We start from the raw sequence: 20,032 nt of genomic DNA, 5'->3' as shown, positions 1-20,032 counted from the left end.
CTCCAGATTAAGATCTCATATCTGGGACTCTGTCTGCACACCCTGCCCCTCCCAGAATCCTCTCCGGTTTCTCTAAGGGCTCTTGGGAGCCAGTCCCTTCCAGCCAAGACACACCAGACTGAGACACTGAGAACAATCGAGGGTGTGTCTGCCTCTCCCAGCGTGTGTCTGTGCTCCACGGGGGTGTCTCCCGGGAACGCTTTGCGTCTCTGTGTCTCATCCCTGGGGTCACCCGGCAGAGGGTCACCCAGCTGAGCGCCAGCCCTGCCCTGGAGGCTCTTTGGGTCCAGGATGGGACGCGTCCCTCTCAACAGCAGGATAAGTGCGAGTCTGTTTCTGGCCCTTCTGGTTGCCTGACACCCAGCCCCAAGCCTGGTGTGTGAGGGTGCCCCTGTGTGTGTGACCATGTGAGTACAAATGTCTGACCGTCTGTGTGTCCCTCTTGCTTTGTCCCTGAATGAATGCTGACTATTCCAACGCTCTTTTTCCAGAAGGCCTAAGAACTGGGACAAGACAGCAGGTCCTCCACCCTGTCTCTGGGCATCCTGACCAGTGTGGGACACACTCTGTGAGTTAGGCAGGCAGTCGGTCAACAAATATCTATTCAGGGGCGTGTAGGTCAGCCTGAGGGCTTACAGCCTGCTCTGCCGCCATGTGCCAACGCTTAGGGACTGAGAAGGGGATGTTGTCGACCCCTCTGGCCAGCACCACTGTCCCCTTCCCCAGGGTGCAGGTTTGTGGGGGGCCTACTCCATAGTCTGTGTCTCCCTCCACCCTGTCCCAGCAGAGAACCCAACTGTGTTTTAAGAAAAACACATTAGTTGGATTATCCTATAAAGATATACAGACATGGGTGACAGATAGATATTTAGATATAGACAGTCATCGATTTGTATACACACACACACATATACATACATTAAAATATTGCCACTAAATTTTGGACTTTTGAATCACAGTATCATATTATTTATATAGAGGAGTGCACGGATCACATGTGAATGTTCATCAAGTCAAATGTGAATTTTCACAAACTGAACACATTTGTGCTGACGGCACCCAGGCCAACATATAGAGCTCTGCCAGGACCCCCTGAAGCTCCCTTACACCCCCTCCAGCCACTATTCTCCCAGCCGCGATAACCACTCTCTGACTTCTCTCACCATGGACTAGTTTTGCCCGTTCCTGAACTTGATGGAAATTGAATCCCAGATTGTGTAGCCTTATGTCTGACACTCTCCACAGCTGTTGCCTGTAGGGACAGTGTGTGTGTGTTTGATGCAGACAACACCTGTGCCTCCTCCATTCTGCCCCCGCCCCGCCTGAGTTCTCAGGAGCACACCACTAGGAAGATTCTAGAGGAAGCCTTTTCAAGAGAACAGATACCTTGGGCCTGTGTCCTCCCAGAGACAGTGGTGACCTCAGGGGCTTCTGTTGAGCTCCCAGACACTGGGAGCAGGGAATGGACCCCAGGCCTTCAAGCCTGGTGCAGGTGCTGGGGGCAAACCGCCGCCTTCTGGGCAAGACGGGGAGCCTTCTCAGGAGGGGCTCTGAGCCGTGGGTGAGGGAAGCTGGGCAGATGCAGATGGAGTACATCCTAGCACAGTGAGGACTCAAACCTCCCACTGCCTGACTCCAAGAGAGGACGCCTTTGTAGGCCACTCACCCACACGGGCTCCCTCCCCAAGCCCTGTACCTGTGCCAGGCGCAGGGACAAATGGGGGCCAGACATCCCTTTGCTCCTCCTTTGAGGCTCAGACTGAGAATACCTCCTCCATGAAGCTACCTTGACCTCTGTCCTGACCCCTGCTGGACCCACAGCCCCTTCCTCAGTGCCCCTGGCATCGTGTTCTGCACCCTGGTTCTGCACAGAGGCGATGCCTCAAGGGTCATTCTAGGATGCAAACCTGATCACATAGCCTCTCGGTTTTGAACCTCCCTGGACTCCCATTTAGTTCCGTTGAGCTGTTCAAACTCCATCTGACATGTCACTCCCGGCAGGATCTGGCCCCAGCAGCCTCCCCACCTCGTTTCTCTCCACTATCCTCTCTCAAGCACCACCCGAAATCTAGCCTCTGTCTTGCTTTGTGCTTTCTGAGCTGTGGTTACCCTGATTGCCATGCCCACTGTGTCCCTTTCAGCTAGCCAACTTCTCCTTGTCCTCAAAGTAGGCTTCCCTGACTGCAGAGGCAGGGTCAGCACCTCCTCTGGGTTCCCACAGCCTTATGCTCCCCTCAGGGCACCCCATTCCTCCATTGTAATAACTTCCCCACTGGACTTTGGGCCTCTGAAAACAGAGGCTGGCACTGAGGAGGGGCCCTGTGTGGGCGCCTGAGGGCATCCTGGGGGAGACATCCAGCAGACAACTGGCCATGTGGCCCAACAAGTGTGGCCCAACAGACAGACTTGGGACTGTCACTGGTATGAACGCAGTGGCTGCGCTGGCACAGGGCCCTGCATGGTGCCGTCATGGGAAGATGTTAGAGTCCTGAGGAGGACCGTCCTCCCAGGGGTGAGCCAGCCTCTCCTCCAGGCTGGCCAGGCGGCCGTGAAAGCGGCGTGACCCTTTGGACCAGAAGCCAGCCCAGGTCAGCACCTCTGATTTGAACCTCATTGACTCCTCCAGCTGCCCCTCAGGATCCCACAGCCCCCCAACCACATCCCCCGGCCCATTCTCCACATGGCAGTGCGAGGGCACATGCAGATCTGACTGTGATAGCCTCTGCCTCACACACGCCATGGCTCCCCAGTGCCTCAGGGCAGCCTTCTGGCCTGATTCCCATGGTCAGCTGACCTTTTCAACCTCGTCTCAGCGCCCACACCACATCCCCAGTACTTGACTTCATCAGAGTAAACCTGGGCAGGTCCTCAGTCTGTTCCCCCCAAGTCTCTGCCTCTGCCTGGAGCCCTCCCTCCATGCACCACCCGGCCCCAGGTCCTCTACAGATGATCCTGCTTTCTCAAGAGAGGACTGACTTCTCCATCTCAGTCCTCCTGGCCATCTGTCCTGGACCACGAGACACTCTAGGCACCACCCTGTCCACCTCTATCGTCCCCACTGGACTGTGGACTCGGTCACGGCTCTCCTTGGTGCATCTCCATGCCTGGGGCCTGGCACACAGTATAGTTGTCGCCTCTTATCCACGGGGATACATTCCAAGACCCCCAGTGGATGCCCCAAACCACATATAGTACCAAACAGCATATACAATGGATGGAGAAGAACAGTGTGAGATTTCAGCACACACTCAGAACGATGTGCAATTTAAAACTTATGAATTGTTTATTCTGGATTTTCCCATTTAATATGTTCGGACCATGGTTGACTGCAGATATTTGAAAGCAAAATGGAGAAAAGTGGGGGACTACTGTAAATGTCTGTTGACAGAATGAGGGAATGCACCTATTTTACAGACACAGGATGTGAGGCTCAGAAGAGCAGTGATGGTGGCTCAAACCCACTGTGGAGTACAGACACAGCGCTTTGAGTTTCTAAAAGGGTGTAGGCTAGTTTCCAGCCTCTGGGGTCTGCCTGTTCGTCACCCCACCCCAGGCAGTCCCCTGTAGGAAGCAACAGTCCCCTGCAGGGGCCGCCCCTCCAGGAGCCAGGGAGAGGGATGGCCTCTGGAGAAGTCTTTGGGGACCTTTGGGGCTGCTTCCTGAGAGCCAGGTCACTCAGGACAGCTGCTCTGCAGAGCCAAGAGCTGCTGGATAGGCCCTAGGCTTGCCTTTGGGCTCCTCTCTTCCTCCCAAGCAGGGTGGGACTCAGGGCGGGGCGGGCAGCACTGGAAGGGTGTGGCATGAGCCGGGAGACAAGGGGAGAGGCAGGCCTGATTTATGAGCAAGCAGTGATGGGACCACTTGGCAAGGTGGGCACGCACGACAGACCCTTGGAGATAAGAGCCCACAAGTATGTGAGCGATGTAAACAGTGGGGGGTGGACACCCCAACTCCCCAGTACCAGCCGGAGACATCGAGACCAGGGCAGGACGAGGCAGCCATCTTGGACAGAAGGAAGCATCAGGACCTTCCCTGGCTGGGCTGGGCTCTTCCCACCAGCAGATCTGGACCCCTCTCTCTTCCCCGCATTGCCACCTCCTCACCACTGCTCACACTATCCCTTCCACGGAGATCTTACCTCATCGCTGAACCTTGCCCCACTTGGCATACTCTCTCAAGACAAACCTGCTCCAGAATTTTTCCTGAATTCCTCAGTCTCTCCTTCATCACTGACTGGTCAAGTCAGTCTCTCCTCCTTCGTGGATCACCATGGCCCTTCTCAAGCTCAGGCTTGCAGACCTCCCACACTTCCCTGAGGATGTACTTACCACCTTGGGGACTTCGCACACATGCTGGCTTAGCTCTAAAGTCCTTCTCCACTCTGATCTACTGGCAAACTCCTGCTCAACCTTCAAAACCCATCTCATAGTTTCCTTCCTCCAGAGTCATTCCTGCCTCTCTAATGGATGCCCTCAGCTCCCACAACCCCCACCCCATCCCAGCCTTCTCAGCCACAGTGCTCAGCACTCTTCCCAGCCTTTGATGGGGGCTCCCTAGGACAGAGGCCTCACGGGTGCCCTTTCTGTGCTCCTGACTTCCACCTGCGGCTCTTGAGGACACAGGTTCTTCCAGGTCAAGACTGGAGGCTCCCTCCTTTTGTGAAGATCAGGCCAAAAGATCAGGCCTCCAGCATAATTCCCACCAAACCCTGTCCTGGGCCCAGGGACAAAAGGTGTTCTGGACATCGCCCTTTATCCTGATCACGGTGGTCATGTGGAGGGCATGACTAGGCCCAAGTAAAGAGGAGAGAACTGAGGCTGAGGGCCTGGGAGAACATATCTATCCAAGCCATACTCCAACAGTGGCAGAGCCCAAGCTGGTTGACGTAAATGACCTGATGTCTAAAGTAGGTTGAAGACACGCCCACTTTAAGTACAGTGCAGGGCACCTACCAGCTGGTGTCTGGGCAGGACACAGGGACAGGGGCAAGGGTGGTGTCTGCAAGGCCTGCCTGCTCAGGGCTAAGGACACCTGTGGGCCGGGCCATGCCATGTCCATGTGGGGCAGAGATAGGTACGAGCTGAGTGCCCCGGGCAGGAAACAGAAGAAGCAGGGCATCAGCTGTGTGCACAGGGCCGGTGTCTGCTGACTGCCTGCAAGGGCAGGAACACAGCTGTACACCCATGGCACAGCCACCCAGTAGTGCATCCAGCAGACGCCCTTGGCTGTGGGCACAGCCCAGGGACCCACGTCTGCAGACAGGACTGATCGTGCCAAAGCAGAGCCCCAGCCCTGCAGACAGCCTCGACCCCTCCTCACTGCCCTCCCACAGGAATGCATGACTTTGGATGAAGACTGTGTCATCCAAGAAACATTCCATGTTTTCCTTGGTGCGTGCTCTGGGAACGTGGCAAGAACGGCTGTCCACCCTGCCGTCCACATACTTGGGCAGCTGCCGGAATTCCGCTGGGCTGCCCAGGCCAGCCATGTCCTCAGTCTGGAAGGGCCTGGCCCCTGGGAAGGGCCCCGCCCACTACTCCACCACCTGCCTGGGAACTCGGGAGGCCTATTCTGGGGCTGGGGAAGGGTAGTTTTCAGAGAACAGAGGTCACCTGCCCTCCACCCAGGCCCAAGCCCAGGCCCTGCTGGTCAAGCACTGTCTTTGAGTCTGGGAGACAGAGACCTGGGTGCCAGTTCCCATAGAGGCCACACCCATGTGATGTGCGGCAAGCCACACCTCTCTCTGGGCCTCAGTCTTACCCTCCATACAGTGGGCTACCTACCCCAAGGCCTTCCCAAGTCTGAGGGATCTGCAGTTAGAAACTTTGGGTCTTGGCCTGGGCAGCTCACACCAACAGGATAGAAAGGGGCCCACAGGTATCCCCACGCCCATACCCCACAAAGGCAGGGACACATCAGCCTTTGTTCCTGACTGCGTCTTGTCGCCCAAAGCATCTCTCCTTCTGCCCACTTTCAGCGCAGAAGCCAAGGTGCATCTGGACCCGGCCTGGGATGCCCACTCTGATCACTCACCCATCTCCTTCCTCTGTTCTCTCTCGCCTGTCCCTGCCCTTGTGTTGCAGGTGGCCAAGCAAGGTGGGGCTGTGGGGGCTGCTGTCTGTATTCCTCCCTCTCTAGTGGGGAACCCAGCACAGCACAGCCCTCGGGTGGCTCTGAAACAGTGCTGTGATGGGCGTGCTCCCCTGGGGGGCAGGAGAGTCAGTGGCTCACAGTTCTGCAGCAGCTAGCCCTTCCCTCCCTTCAGAAAGGCCTCCTACCAAGGCAGCAGGCCTGGGTGTCACTGGGCCCAGGTGAGGTTGGCTGACACCAAGCACCCACCTGCCAGTCCTGTACAAGCCAGTGAGAGAGTCGCAGAGGGGGCAGCCCCAGAGGCGCAGCTGGGCCACGCCGCAGCCCTAGGCCCTAGGCCCGGTGGTGGACAGACCTTAAGGGTTTTCATGTTTCCTTGAATATTTTTGGGCTGGAATCTGAGGCAGGGGCTGAGGCCACACTGAACAGCAGACCGGGGTGGTCCTGGTCCTCAGGCTCACGGGGCGCTCAGGTCCAAAGGGTGGTAGAGCCCAAACAGCTTCTTTCACAAATGAGGAAACTGAGGCCCACTGAAGGGAGGAGCTTTCCCACGGCCCGCAGTGCACGGGGCACAGAGCCCAGGTGGGAGCCCAAGGCACCTGCCCTTGGCCTTCGACTGAGCAGCTTCTGAGGTGGCAGCTCCAAGGAGGCCTCTCCCGGGGTCCAGAGACCCTGCTGAAATGGGCCCCTCCATAGACACTGGGCCTGCTCCTCCCTCTCTGGGCTCAGGCCCCTGCCACCAGACACAGGTGTGTGTCTGGGGGAGGCATGTCGAGGCTATGCCCTCTGACTGGTATTCCAATCTGGGAGGTTCTGAGACTGTAAATCTACCAGAGAATGACCTCTCAGGGCCAAGTGCCAGCTCCCAGGCTCAGGGCCTCAGCTGGGACCCCAGAGCCAAGAACCAGGCCAGGGTGGGCAGGGCCTTGGTCAGTCCTTGGATCCCTTGACCTGCCAGGCCCATCCTCCCCGTCTGCCGCTGTCCAGTCGGCGTTTGCCTTGGCCTGCCTCTCACCCAGCCCTGTGGAGACCCAAGTGCCTGGATTCGGTCACATCCGGCCCAGCCGTCTAAACAGGCCTTAGGGCCTAGAGCTTGCTGAGCCCAAGGGGTGCCCAAAATAACATCTGACTCAGCGTCCCTACAGACACCCCCACCCGCCTGGGCCCACAGGGAGGGGCCTAGAGGCAGCCCAGACAGGGGACTGGGCCAGGTCAGATGGCCACCTGCTCCAGTGAGGCCCTGCCAGCAATGGGCCCAGCTCAGAGGGCAGCAAGGCTATGAGGGTTAAGGGAGCGAGGCTGGGCACAGAGGGAAGAGGGGGCCCTGCCCTGTGGCTCCAGAGGGAGTCAGAGGTGTCTGCAGATGGTGGCAGTCGGTGTGGTCAATGTCCTAGCAGAGGGAGAAATGGGGCTGGGGGGAGGGAGGAAGCCTGAGACCCAGCCTAGGGTCAGAGAACACTCCCAGAGGCAAGCAAGTCTGGAAGGATGGATTGGATCTGGACAGGACAGGGACTGAGGAACCACACTCCAGACAGGGGAGTAAAAGGAGCAGAGGCCAGGCACTCGGGCCTCATACCAGAACAAGCTGGGTACCTCCACCCCTCGGCAGCAGGCACTGACAGCCCAGGACAGCTCCAGCTCCAGCCCCTAAGGGCAATCCACTCTTCACACCATGGCTCGGGGCCTGGCCTAGGATCAGGGACAGTGGGGAGGCCGCTGTCATCCAGGGTTTAGTCTGGAGTGGGGTCAGGGCTTGGCCTGTGGTGGGGGAGGGGTGCTCTAAGTTGTGAGACTTAGGCCTATAGAGGGCATGCGGCCTTATCTCCCTGAAAGTGGTTCTCCATCGATCCTGCTCAGGGGGTGCGGTGTTCCCACGCCCCTGGGTGGGAGGCTGGTGTCAGCCCCTTTGTTTCACAGCCCTTGGCTGCTGTGAGGTCATCCTGCCCCTCTACTCCAGGCTGGGGCAGGAGGCGGACACCTGAGTCCCCGCAGGCCTGCGGCTTAATCCCCCAGCTTTCCTGAGAACGGCTCTGCTGTTCTTGGCCAAGGGCCTCCACTGAGCCTGGCACGGCCCTGGCTTGGCCCTCACCAGCGAGTGAGGGCTTGGCAGGGGCCCAGCCAGGGCGTTGGACATGAAAAAGCACAGAACATGGGTCCCGGGTGGGCAGCAGGGGCCCAGCTCGGCTCTGGTCAGAGGCTCTGTGGCAGGATTGGGGCTTACCTCCTGGGCCCCTCTAATCCAGTGGAGGCCCCAGCAGCCTTCTCCCAGCTTACCTGGTCCAGAAAACATTCAGACCCTGCTCCTCGCGCCTCTGAAACAAATGAGGGCTTCCCCAGTGGGAAAGATGGAAGATTGAGGGCAAAATCCTGGTCCTCCCTGCATAATGGGTCTTGATTGCATCTTTCCATGTCCCCAGCTCAGTGCCAAGCTCTGGGTGGGGCACAGAGATACATTTTCTAAGGAGCCCTGAGGCCAGTCTGCACACCTCCTCACTGCCCTGCTTTCTGGGTATAACCCCGAGCCAGTGACCTCAGTGGGCCACAGGGAGGGCTGTAGCTGACATTTGTTGGGCAGCTACCCTATGCCCAACATGTGGAATGTGCTCCTTAACGCCTCCCCACACCTCTCTCTCAGGAAGGGTAACTGCCCAAGTCAAATAGCTCGAAGTGGGACAATAGGAACTTGAACCTTAGATGGTGAGCCCAGAACCTGGTGGTAGCAAGGGGGATGAGAGAGAGAGAGAGAGAGAGAGAGAGAGAGAGAGAGACTTGACACATGTTTGTGTCTATGTGTATTGTCCATGTCCGTGTTTGCATGTATGTGTGTGTCCTTTAGTGTGTGTGTGTGTGTGTGTGTGTGTGTGTGTGTGTGTACAGCGGGAAGGGGCAGGGAGAAAGGCCTGAGCGTCGGAGCAGCCCCTGAGCGGTCCCCTTTTAGAAACCCCAGAGCCCCCTGGTCCATTTCATCAGCAATTAGGGTGTTCACATCCTTTGTTTACAGACCTCGTTTGTGACCCTTTTTCCTGAAAATTACTTGGAGAGAAACATTTCAACTCTGAAACCCCAGGTATCTACCAAGTGCTCTGTGTGTTTTTAAATTGTACGATAACCCCACTCCAGGGGCTGGAGGTGGATTAGCAACAGCAAGCTCAGCTGATGGCAAATGACCACCACGTGAGACCCCTGATTCACTCATTACATATGTTGAATATTGGCATCAAGGAAGTCCTGCGGAACTCAGGATAGACCAGACGAGGCTTCATTCACCATTGTGCCTCCGTGCCCAGTGCTGGAATAGACTATGACTGAAATGCAATAGGTGCCCAGTCAATATTTGCTGAATAAATGAATGAGTGCCTCTGTTGAATGGATGACACGTGAGCTTCTAAACCACCTCAATTAATTAATAGCTGAGTGCCCTTGAATGAGTCATTTAAACTCTACTTTGGATTAATGCTAATGAGGGACCTAGACTAGATCAGAAGCATTAAAGACACAACATGTAGGGCACAACGCCCACCTCCGCTCCCAGGCAGACATTACCAAGCACCTGCTGTGCCTGGAGATCCTCAGACTCCTTTCTAACACCACTTTGGGCAGCCATTGCTAGTCAAATGTGGTGGCGAAAGAACTTGTTTGCCATCCTGGGAGGGGACGAGATCCTCCAGGCCGTAAATCTATGAACAAATGGATAGAAGTGAGGAGTGGGGAAGGATGGGGTGAGGAGGCTCCTTAAAGATCCTTGTCCCAGTCTGAGGACCCTCAGAGTTGTATGAATGGAAGAGCTGGTCCCAATCAGGTGGGAAAAGAAGTATATACGGAGAGGAGATGGGGGCCCCACCTGTTGCCTGAATCCTGACAGATTGGAACTGGCACAGCCTGAAAACCACAGGTAGCTCGGAGCTTTTACTAATTTGGGGGCTGGGAGGAAGGTCTGGGGCCAATGAAAGAGCCAGTTCCCCACCAAGCTTGGGGAGGGATTGCATGGCAAGCTGAAGCCTGGCTCTGCTGAGATTTAAAGTGCTCTTGTGTCGCCCAGCCTGCGTGGCTCAGTGGTTGAGCATCGATCTATGAACCAGGAGGCCACAGTTCAATTCTCGGTCAGGGCACATGCCCTGGTTGCGGGCTCAATCCCCAGTAGGGTGTGTGCAGGAGGCAGCCGATCAATGATTCTCTCTCATCGTTGATGTTTCTATCTCTCTCTCCCTCTCCCTTCCCCTGAAACCAATAAAAATACATTTAAAAAAAATAAATAAATAAAGTGCTCTCATATCAAAGTAGATCAGAAACTAAAAAGTGAAAGGTAAAACTACAAAGCTTCTAGAAGAATGTCTACCTGACCTTTTAGTAGACAAAGATGTCTTAAACAGGACAGAAAAATAAAAACACTAACCACTAGAGAAAAGATTGATAAATTTGACTTTACTTATTAAAATCAAGGATTTTTATTCATCAAAAGATAACATTAAAAGAAAGGCAAACCACAGAGCAAGAGAAGATCTTTCTAACATATACAACTAACCACAGAATTGTATCAGCATAAAAAAGAACTGCTACAGCCCTAGCTGGTTTGGCTCAGTGGATAGAGCATCGGCCTATGGACTGAAGGGTCCTGGGTTCGATTCCAGTCAAGGGCACATTCCTGGGTTGCTGGCTCGATTCCTAGCAGTGGGTGTGCAGGATGCAGCCAATCAATGATTCTCTCTCATCATTGATGTTTCTATCTCTCGCTCCCTCTCCTTTCCTCTCGGAAATCAATAAAAATATATTTGGTGGGTTGGGGAAAGAACTGCTACAAAACAATAGGAAAATATCAAACAACCAAATTTTCAACTATGGACAGAAGACTTGAATAGGCACTTCACAAAGTGCCCAAGAGGCATAGGAAAAGGTGTTCACCATCATTATTCATCAAGGAAATGAAAGTCAAAACAAAATGAGGAACCCCTATATACCCACCAGAATGGCTAAAATGTAAAGACTGACAGTTCTAACTGTCAATAGGATGTGGAGCTACTGGAACGCTCATCCACTGCTGGTGGGGATGGAAAACGGTGCAGCCACTTTAGGAACTGTCTGGAAGTTCCTCAAAAGGTTAAACACATACTTATCATAAAACCCAACAATTCCACTCCTGGCTCTATACCCATGAGAAATGAGATTATATGTCCACAAAAAGAACTATTCCTAGTAGCATTACTCATAAGAACAACAAAAAAAAGAAACAACCCAAATGTACATTAGCATTAAAATGGGTAAGTAAATTGTGGCACGGTTCTAAGGTGGAATATTACACAGCGATGAAAAAGAATGAACACACAGCATAATTACATTTCACAGACACAATATGAGTAAAAGAAACCAGACACAAAAGAGAACCTATATTGGAATTCCATTTATATGGAGTCTGTCTTCGTTTCCTGGTGCTACCATAACAAAGTATTGCAAACTTGGTGTCCAAATAAAAGAGGTTTTATTCTCTTCCGGTTCTGGAAGCCAGAGTCCAAAACCAAGGTGTTTGAAAGGCAATGCTCCTCTATGCTTCTCTCTAGCTTTTGGTGGTTGATGGTCATTGCTGGTGTTCCTTGGCTGATAGGTGGTTCACTCCCATCTCAGCCTTCATCTTCACCTGGCTGTCTCCTCCCTGCGTGTCTCTGTGTCCCTGGGTCTTCCCATGGCCTTCTGATGATGACACCACTTGTGGGATTTCGGACCCACTTTAATCCAATATGATAACATCTTAATTGTATTATATCTTCAAAGACTCTATTTCCAGATAAGGTCACATTCACAGGTACTAGGGTGTAGGACATGAACATATAACTTGGAAGATACAATTTAACCCACAACAGGGTTCAAGACTAAGCAACACTAATCTGTGGTGAGAGACATCAGCTGAGCGGTGATCTCCAGCAGGTACTGACTGGGAGGGGGGCACAGAGGAGCCTGTGGGGCTGGAACTGTTCTACGTGTTGGTGTGGGTGTGATGCTATGGGTTACAGACTTGTAAGGCTCAAACTGCACACCTAAGGTTTGTGCACTTTACTCATGTGTGTTATTCTTGCTTTAAAATGTTCTTGTGGAGTTGAGTTAGCTGTTGGGTAAGCAGATTTCACTGTGCAAATCAATACGACAACACACACACACACACACACACACCACATACCCCAAACAGACTGAAACACAGACACACACACACACCCACTTGCCCTCACCGACATCCCCTCACCAACACCTCCCCACAGCCTCAGTCTCCTCCTCTCCTCCTCTGTGATCAGCAGGGGTTGGAAGGAGGGCCATCCAGGCTGCCTGGTGATTTCGAGTGTGGAGTATGAGGCAGACGAAGGATGCGTCTCCCCCAGAGTTGAAAGCTAAAACCCGTGTGGGGAACATGGAGACCACCCCATGGTCCCACTTCCTCCTCTGGGGCCTGGAATGAGAGTTCGGGCAGCTGGGTCTGCTTAGGATAAACAACGGAATGCAAACCCCAGGGACAGATAGCCGCAGGCCTGCAGCACTAGGTCCCGAGAGGCAGAGAAAGATGCCAGCAGGAACACGGAGAGAGTGGAGGGAGAAAGAGACACACAGAAAAAGAGACAGGGACACACAGAGAAAGACGGAGAGGAGGGGACAGAGAGCAGGCAACATCTATCCAGTCACTTTCTTCCTACCCCCCGGGTGTGTGTGGTGGGCTGGGCCCTGGTGGTGCTGGGAACACAGAGGGGCTGAGACACAGCACCAGCCCTCAGGGAGCTCCTGGAAGTAGGAAACAGAGGCCCCAGCTATCCAGAAGGAGGGAGCCCGGCTTAGGGCAGGTCTGCCTCCTCCTCTTTCAAGGGAGTTTGTGTCTCATTTGCTTCCAAGCCCCCTCAAGAATCCAGAGATAGAACAGAGCCCAGAGAACAGAAGTGATGGTCCAGCCAGAGTGGGCCCTGGGCTCAGTGGGGGGAGGACCCCCAGTGCAGCGGCCCAGCTCCAGGAGATGTGCCTCAGCGACCTCTGAACCCCCACTTTCCTTCCGCCGGGCCTGCTCTGTCTGAGGATAGGCAGATGCTGGACTTTGGATAAGATTCAAATCCTGACTCTGCTGTTACTGGCTGAGGGACCTTGGGTACATCACTTAACTTCTCTGGGCCTCAGTTTACTCTTTGAAAAAATGGGAGAAGAATGTTTTAAAATATAGGCTTTATTATATTGGGAACGGTGAAGCCAACCCATCAGGAGACACTGCCATTGGAAAGATAGCTTGTTACGCGCAGCTCCCGCGTGAAGGTGGCAGCCACGTCACCATGGGCCCCACGGGGAAGCACAAGGATCGGTCAGGAGGCAGAGGGAGGGGAACATGGGCAAGAGCCTTTGTTGTTGCTGCTGTGGGAAGGAACGGGCGAGGCAGGGTAAGCGGATTTCGGATTGGCTCGTCGGGATAATTTCAAACCCAGCAGGCTCTTTGGCACAGGGGCTGTCTCTGGCTGTCTGATACCTGGCCATGGGGTGATTAGGGCAAGTGGGGAGTGGCCCCGAGTGTGATAGCCCCATCGGAGGTGGTTTGGGTGTGGACTCTGGGGCGGCTGGTTTATGTATGAGAGGCATGCCCCCCGGGCGAGTTGTCTGCTTTCTCCAGGGATTAGCTAGCCCTGGGAGGGGCAGTCCTGCCAGAGGCAGCAAGACCCCAAGACATCCAGTCATCAAAACCACAGAATAAAAAGATATGATTGATACAGGGGAATAAAAGCACCTCTGCATTTGCTTGGAGGTTAAACATGTTATTTTCATGGAAGCCCCCAGGATGGTGAGCAGGTGGCAGGAGCACAGTACAATCTGGACTCCAAAGCCACCTCTCACCTCCTCTGAGAAGCCTTCCCAGATTGACCCCACCTGGCACCTCTTCTGCTTAAGGCCCCCGTTAGGCCTGCCCACCCAGCAGCCCCTCCTCTGTCCTCAGGTTTCTGAGGAGCATGCCCTGAAATCCCTGATCTCCCCTGAGATGTCCTCTCAGGAGCCCTGGGGAGCCTGAAGAGCTTTGGGGCTCGGGGTAGGCACATGCTCCTCTCCAGAACAATGGCAACCAGAGCCTGGATGCGAGCACCCCCACCCCCACCCCCGTTCTTACCAGCTTGGCAGAAGCATGACCTTGCGGCCATGCCAAGGCAGGGGTCAGGGAAACTCACAGCCAAGGAGCCTCCCTTTCCCCAGTTCACTTGTTCACTTGTAATGGGCTCAGCCACACTGCGGGTGCCTACTTTAGAGCAGGCCTCCTCCCCACGAGCAGGACAGCAGTCCCTGTGAGAAGGTGAAAATCAACTCATGAAGAGTCATTGCAATCGTTTCTTTGAGACTTTCTGCGATGTCCAGAAAGAAAAGTTCATCATAATCCAGTGCTCGCGTGCAAATGCATGTAATTCAGACAAAAATTCAAGACACAAGGCTAATTTGGTCACATGTATTACAGTGGCATCTATTTCATCCTGTTCCCTCGTTTTTAAATGCTGTTCCTTACCCGCTACATCAGTTTTGCACCCCACCAATGGACCACATCCTGCAATATGAACACTGCTTGAGGCATGTGGAAGGCTGAGCAGGAAGGGCCGACATCCTCCCAGAAGCAGTTACCGGTGGGCCGTAAGCAGGGCGGGGACGGCCGGGGTCGGTGCTTTCAGGAGCTTGACAAGGAGCAGGCAGCCTGTGCGTGGCCTGAAGAGCAAAGGCCAGCTTCAGGCAGAGCTGCTTCAGCCTTCCTCCTTCTGCAAACGCGACCCGGACACATCTCCCCTTGAGAGAAGAGAACAGGAGTCAGCTCTGGCATCGTCTCCTCCAGGAAGCCCTCCTGACTGCCTTCTCTAGCCCAGAACATTGCAGGTGCCAGTGTCCTGTCTGTACCCCCTCCTCCCAAGGCTCGATTCCAAGCCAGACCAGGCAGCTCAGAAATGTGCAGAGCAGAATAAATGAGGGAGTAGATAACCCAGGCCCCGTGGGAGCCCCTGGCCCGGCCTCGCCTGCCTCCCACCCCGCATCCTGGCAGCTGCCCTGCCCGCCCGGTGGGACCCGCCCGGCGCCACAGGGATCAGGCCAGCTGAGGGTTCCGGGCATGGGTGGAGGGGTCTATCCAGGGCAGGGAGTGGCCGAACGTGGTGTAGGGATGGAGACCGGCTGAACCCTGGAGGAAGAGAGCTCCCTGCCCAGCCGTGTTCCCGGTTCAGGCTCTTGGAAGGGCTCCTGGGCACGGCAGGCTGGGGGAGGTGAGGTGATAAGAGAGAGCAGGAGGTTGCATGGCTGTGAACAAGGCAGAGGGAGCATGGGCCAGGGTGGGGGCAGGGGGAGCATGGACAGCTCTGCCCATCAGGCCCCAGAGCCAGCACAGAAACCCCTGGGGTGCCTGCTCTCCAGGTGTTCGTGCACCTGAAGTTGGGGCTACTGCCCCATAGGAGGGCAGTGTGGTTGGCCAGGGTGAAGTACCCCAAAACCCTCAGCTCCAGCCACGGTGTCTTGGGGTGACCTGGGGTCAGTGTGTGTATTTCTACAGGACTCTGTTTCCTCACCCGGGTAGCAGGGTGGTTTATTACATCATGAACACCTGCGTGTATCCATTCTGTACCCTGCTCTTCCTATAGCTCACCCAGCTGCAAGCCAAAGCAGTCTGAAGCCTCTTTTCTTTGAGAGACTATCCTAAAGGGGCAGGAGACTCGGGGGGAAGATGTCGCACCCTGGAGATGGGAGAGTGCTCTGTGGTCCCACGAGCAGATCTCTCCTCACAAGCGTCCGTGAGGCAGCCCAGGCTCCAGGCTCCCCAGCCTCGGCCCAGTCTCAGGGTACACAAAGGCACAGAGGCTCCAACAAGGGGGTCATGGAGGCCAGGGCCCTTCTGTCTCCAGACCCCACACTCTCGAGACGCCTGGATTTTGGTCCGAGATGGAGGCAGAGCCCCAGTAAACTGGGGTAGAATTTACTGCTGCCCGCCCATGTGACAGGGGCTCAGAGTTAAGATTAAATAGATCTAAAGGAGATACCGAGAGCGCTCTTTCTGGCGGCCAGAGTTTGTAGACAGGGCTCCTGACCCTGTGTTTATAAACCGGGATAATAATATCTGTGATCGCAAAGGGAGATGTGCTGTGTAAACTGTCAAGTGTCAAATGAGAGGCGTGTTCTGGCCTCCTCATCCCACATCCCCTGGGGAGGGGTGGTCCCAGCACCCGGCTCACAATGTTCCCCCGAGACCGCAGCGGACAGCCCGCGAGGCGATGTGGGAAAGCACAGGGCAGGACAACCGGTCCTCGGCCTGCGGACTAAAGGGTCCAGGTTCGATTCCGGTTAAGGTTGCACCCGCCAAGGACCCAGACTGACAAATGACTCAGACACGCAAACACCAGGGCCTGAGCAGAGGCAGTGACTGCACAGAGGTCGCTGGATCAAAGGCAGCTCAGGGCAGGGTATCCCAGGGTGGTAGAGGGGCTGGTACTTGTGGGAGGGGCTGCCTCCCCCCTCCCCCAGCCTCAGTGGTTTGCTTCGGTTGCCTGAGATGGTGCTGTGGTCCTCATCCCACCTTTGAGCACTTGCTGTGTACCAGGCTTTTAAGACGAGCCTTCAATCTTGAAAAGCGTGTGCAAAGCCCTGTCTCCATTATGGAAACGGGGGCTTCCCTGGGTTAATGACTCTTTACACCACCATTATCAGGAACGACTAGGTGACCTGCTAATTATCTCAGTCAGTGTCACTCCCGGTCATATCACTGACCACTGGCGCCACACACCCCTGCCCCACTCTGCTCCCAGCACCCTAGCCTGGGGTTGCAGAAGCAGCCTGTCCTGGAATCCCAGCCCCCTCGCAGCTGCTAAACCCCTCTCCACGCACAGCCGGTTCTCCCCTCAAGCCACGCCTGCGTGAAGTGAGATTCAGGTGGCCCAGACCAGCAGTGCCCCATCTCTTTTCGGCTGCAGACCCTTTACCTCCAATGAAGCCTGACACCTGTCCTGTTGCAGGTTCCTTCTGTTCCTGGCTTCTTGCTGTCAGAGGGGTCCCGGCTGCCGCTGGGCAACAAGAGCTACACAGGCCTTTCTCATTTTCTAGCCAAAGTGTTGGCTCTGGGCCGATGCTGCTCGGTACCCTTCAGTAGGCGGTACCCGCTCTGGCTCGGTCACCAGGGTGAGGGCAGGGCCTCTCCCCTGGGGCTGCCTGTCGTGGGTGCGCCCAGGTCTTTCCCTGCCAGCCCGCAGGGCCGTCCCTCCTGCCCTGGCTCTCTCCCTCATCCTCACACCCTTCTCACCTGTGAACTGTGAGCAGCAGAAGTCACCATTTAGCTTTCCCCCCTCTCTTGTCCTAAGTCAGGCTCATTCTCACGCGTCCCCTCATAGTCTCAACCTGCGCTGTCCGCTCCGGTGGCCACTGGCTACACGTGCCTTCTGAGCACTAGAAATGCAGCTAGTCCCAATTGAGATGTGTTCTAAGGGAGTACAAAACGAAGGCAAAACCTCTCATTAATACTTTCCCTATCAATGACATGTTCAAGTGATAGTACTTTAGATGTAGTGGGTTAAATTTTACGTATCTTTTATGTTATATGACTACTAGAAAATTTTAAATCAGAGGATGAGAAAGTTCTGGCCATCTTCTCAATGCCTGCAGCTGGGTCTCAGGGATGAGGGCAGGTGGTTGAACCCATGCTACCCAATCCACAGTCTTTTCTGTGGCAAACCTCACCTAGGTAGGTCCACATGAGAAAGTCGCGCTCCTCCCTCCCGCACGCAGAGCTGAAAATGACCGATGGCAGAGACTTTCACCTTGTAGGGAGCACAGCAGGGTCCTGGGTCTGCCTGACCCCAAGCTCTTCCCAGACTAGCCAGGCAGCCCGCGCTGATCTCTCTCTCTGGTTCAAGGTTTCATGCAGATGGAGCACCCTGCTCTCCGTGGATAAAAGGACCGTGTGTAGACGAGGGAAAAGACAAAAACTGCACCCCAGCATCCTGGCGGTGTCCCCATCTTCTGAAGAGCGCATCTTTGCCTATTATCAGACACTCTTGGACAACGCGGGAGACAGAAATGATTCCATCCTCTAGCTGGCTCCGCGGAAGGCCAGGCCAGCAGGGGATAAGATGAAATACTGAGTACCTATGGGCCCTCGTAGAGATCCAAGGGGCAAGGATGCTAAGGGCACAGACCTGCAGAGAGGGAAGCTGAGACCAGGGAACGTCGGCAACAATGGTCCCGTGTCCAGCCTCTAGAACAAGCCTGGCAGCTGGGAGCAGCGGCATCAACCAGAAGGGAGGCTGGCTGGCCAGGGGGAAGGAGAGTGACAGAGAAGTTGAGCTGGGTAGGGCCAAGGATTTGAAGGCAATTCTCAGAAGTCTGGACTTTATCCGGAAGGCAACTGAGGGTTTCTGAGCACAGCAGCCGCATGCTCAGAGCCGTGTGGAGGCTGGCGGCCCTGTTCTTCCAAAAGGGCTGAACCTGGAGGGGCTGAGGACAGAGACGGCCTGTCAGTGACTCACCTGGATGCCCCGCAGTTGTGGCTTGTCAAGGATAATGGTGAAGCCAGGCTTCCCCAGCATTTGGGGAGCCCTCTATGGGAAGTTGATGACCTTATTTAATCCTTATAGCTATGCAGGGAGGTGGCCAGAGCAGCTGAGGGCTGTTGGATTTCTTGAATGTATGAGTGAATGAATGGATGAAAATTGTTTGATAACTGTAACCCCTCGTCTTTCCATTATGTATGGAAGGCACTGGGCTAAACTGCACTGGGTAATCCAGTTAACGGATGGGGTTCTGAACTGAGGCTCCCCTTTGGAGGTGTGCAGAGCCTTGGTGGATATGAGTTCATGGGGCTCCTGCAGTGAGCATGGGATGCTAAGAAGAAGGGGGAACACAGGTCGGGGGGAGGGGGCAGGATATAGGGCCCTGGTCCCGCAGAGAGAGGCCTGGCCCAGCAGCCTCAAGTCTATCCCTGCAAGCGCCCCTCCACACCTCTCCTGGATCCCCCCACCGCAAGCTCTCTCCAGCTGGCTCCAACTTCTCTCCCGGTCCTGGAATTAATAAAGACTCTGAGCAGACTGCGGTTTGTAAGTCTGAAAGCCGGTTCCTGCCCACGTCATTGCCCTGAAAAGAGTGGGGCCCCGCTCCGCACCAGCACCCCATCCTTCCCCCTCCTGGGGAGGGGCAGGCATGCAGAGGCACCCTCTGTTCTCCCCACCAGCAGGCACATCCCAGCACTGAGCCTCAGGCCCTGACCCTGAGCAGCCCCTACCTCCCCAAGGACTGGCTTGGGCTCATAATCTCGATCAGCTACCCCCAAAGCACCCCCAAATCACACACCCTGGAAGTAAGAGCTGCACATTTGCTGTGCAAACACAGCCGCAAGACAATTCTGCTGTCACACCCACCCTTCCAGACTCCTGGAGCGCCACCACCTTAGAGCGGGAAGAGGAAGGGATGGCCCAGGGTCCCGAGGTGGCCCAGCAGAGAGGCAGCCCAAGAGTTCCTCTACAGACAGGAGTGGAGCTTGCAGAACCTGTGGTAGTAACCTGGCATTAGCACCAGGTGAGTACAGAGCATTTGGGATCTAGCCGGCACAGGACAGAAAGATATGACCACATTTTATTTATCTTTGCAATAACCCTCCCAGGTAGCCATATTAATAACCATTTGACATGTGAGGAAACTGAAGCTCTATGAAGAGGTGGCCCCACTAGGAAGTGCTAGAGCCAGATTTGAGGCCTAGGTCCCCCTGGAGTCCAGCACCTGCCTCTGGCATCTGCACTCTGGGCCACCCCTGGTAGCCCTGCAGACTGCCGGGTGCTCCTGGCTGGAGGAGGGGTCGTTTCCCTCCTTCCCTGGGAGCTGTGGTGTGTCCTCCCCTTACTCTCCACCTGGGTGAGGGCAGGTGGGGAGAAGCTCTCAAACTTTGTGACCTCGACTTTTCCCCTCCAGGCTGTGATGAGGGCAAGTACCAGTGCCC

The sequence above is a fragment of the Myotis davidii genome, unplaced genomic scaffold (genome assembly GCF_000327345.1).
Source record: "Myotis davidii unplaced genomic scaffold, ASM32734v1 scaffold726, whole genome shotgun sequence".
Taxonomy (NCBI): Eukaryota; Metazoa; Chordata; class Mammalia; order Chiroptera; family Vespertilionidae; genus Myotis; species Myotis davidii.
Note: the sequence above shows the minus strand (reverse complement) of the source record.